The sequence below is a fragment of the Cyphomyrmex costatus genome, unplaced genomic scaffold (genome assembly GCF_001594065.2).
Source record: "Cyphomyrmex costatus isolate MS0001 unplaced genomic scaffold, Ccosl1.0 scaffold51, whole genome shotgun sequence".
NCBI classification, from domain to species: Eukaryota; Metazoa; Arthropoda; class Insecta; order Hymenoptera; family Formicidae; genus Cyphomyrmex; species Cyphomyrmex costatus.
This window is the reverse complement of record NW_017279354.1, coordinates 765,841-768,159: the sequence shown is the minus strand read 5'-3', so window position 1 is coordinate 768,159 and position 2,319 is coordinate 765,841.

Genomic DNA, 2,319 nt, shown 5'->3' with positions numbered 1-2,319 from the left:
GATACTCTGTGGAACACTCAAAGAATGTAAACCACTCGGCTGGTAGACGAGAGGCGAGACACTTCCCTACCAGGTGACAGTGCCCGCATCTCGTGCGTTAATCATGGTTACTCCGGCTTATCGGCCTGTTAGACGCTGGTTTTACGAGATAAACTCGACAAACCGAAAAACGAGAGGAGAATTGAGCACGTATTGCAACGATTTCGTTACCGGACCGCATCCCGAATTTACACAAGCTTCGAATAGGCACCGAAAATATTTTTTAAAAATTCTGCACCGTCTGTTGCACGTGCGATGGAGAGAGCTGCAAGAGATATGTAAAATAATACAAGAGTAATCAAAGAAAACTGACATAATTTTATTTGTGAAAAATGTTCTTAGTAACGATATTGTATCGATTTTGATACTGGACCGCATCCCGAATTTACACAAGTTTCGAAAATACCCCGTAAATATTTTGAAAAAATTCTGCGTCTGTTGCACGTGTCATGGAGACGACTGCAAGAGACGTAAAATAACACTCGAGTAATCAGAGAAATATATAAAACTCATAAAAATGTGGTTCTATTCGAAGAACAATAGTTTCATAAAATGAGCATAATACCACAGGTTCAACCTGTGTGTCGTATTATGCTCATTTTATGAAATTATTGTTAATCAGATAAAACTGGCATAATTAAGCGTTTAAATAAACCGGAATGGAGCGACTAATACAGAAGGAATGTTTATGTCTGAATAAACGTGTTTAGGAAGTAGGAAAGGAATATTTAATAATGAAATACATGTATTGCGCTTTTCTGTCGGAATTATTGTGATAGTGTTTATGATAATTTTTATAATTAATTTTTCTATTTGTCGTTCACTACTTTTCGTCTTTAAGGGTGCAGTCACATGGAGTCAGAAATAATGGAACGGAACAGTAACGGAACATTGATAGAAAAGAGATAGAACAATCCTATCTCTTTTCTATCAATGTTCCGTTCTCATTCCGCTATTTCTTTCTCCATCGGGACGCACCCTAACACATTAATGTAACGTCATGAAATTTTTAGATTATATGTTAACTACACAATTAAAAATTTAAGTTACTTACTCCTATAAAATATGTATAACGTGTCTGAGAGTAAAGTGGTGTTTTGATTAAAATACACATCTTTTCATTTTAATCTAAATGAGGTAAATTTATTAGAAATATAATATATAGGTAAATGGCTAATAAGTGTCAAACATCTAAAATTAAAAATTAAATCAACGCAAATATATTGACATAAATATAAAAATTAAACATTAATAAAATATATAATGCGTTGATTCAATTTTGAATTTTAGATGTTTGACTTTTATTAGCCTTTTACTCTTATTATCCTATTTATTATATTTTGAATACTAAGAGTCCTTTACTTATATATTTAATATTTATTAGGATTAAAATTCCTATAACTGTATTAATATTTTTATCTTCATATCACGCGATCTGTTAAGGCTGTTATGCCTTTGCAAATTCAAATATTACTATAAAATATTTAACCTAATATTGAAACATTGTTTACATTTTTTTTATAAAAGAAAGATGTGTATTTTAATCAAGACATCACTAAATCCCTTTACTCTCAGACACGTTACACACATTTTATAAGAGTAACTTAAATTTTTAATTTAATGTGCAGTTAACATATAATCTAAAAATGAAACTTTAAACGCATTTTTCTCAAAATCATCTTTTTCAATCTAGTTGACAGCAAATCAAAAATTCTATTCGACCTATTAACTTAGTGTAAATTGCATTTTGTTCAAAAACCTTACTTTTATCGCCGGATGTAGCCGTTTTTTAATTAATAAAAATTTCACAATTTTATTTATCTTTTTCGTAACAAAAAAAGGCCAAATTAAAAAAAGATTCTCATGTCCGCCATTTTGTTACTTTTTGCAATTTTGTTATTTCCCTACATCCGGCTATATTAATTTTTTACTATTACGATTTTTTATTTTTTTGTTTCATAGAGCGCGTATACTCGATTTGTTGTCAACAAAGCAAAAGTAACCGTTCAAAGTTACCTTCCCAGTATCTGAGAATGGATTGAAATGGATTCAGATTTTTTCAGAAATACGGATTCATGAACGTTAAAATGAATTCTTTTCAATCCGAATACGTTTTTATTCATTTATAGGAATTGCATGGAGCATATCTATATATCTTTCAATCAAAAAATAATATCAGCTTTTTCAGTGCATTTGTGACCATAATGAATACTGTACAATTTGAAATTTTGAATAGGAAACGCAGTTTTTCAATCCAGATGAATCTAATTGAACTTAATT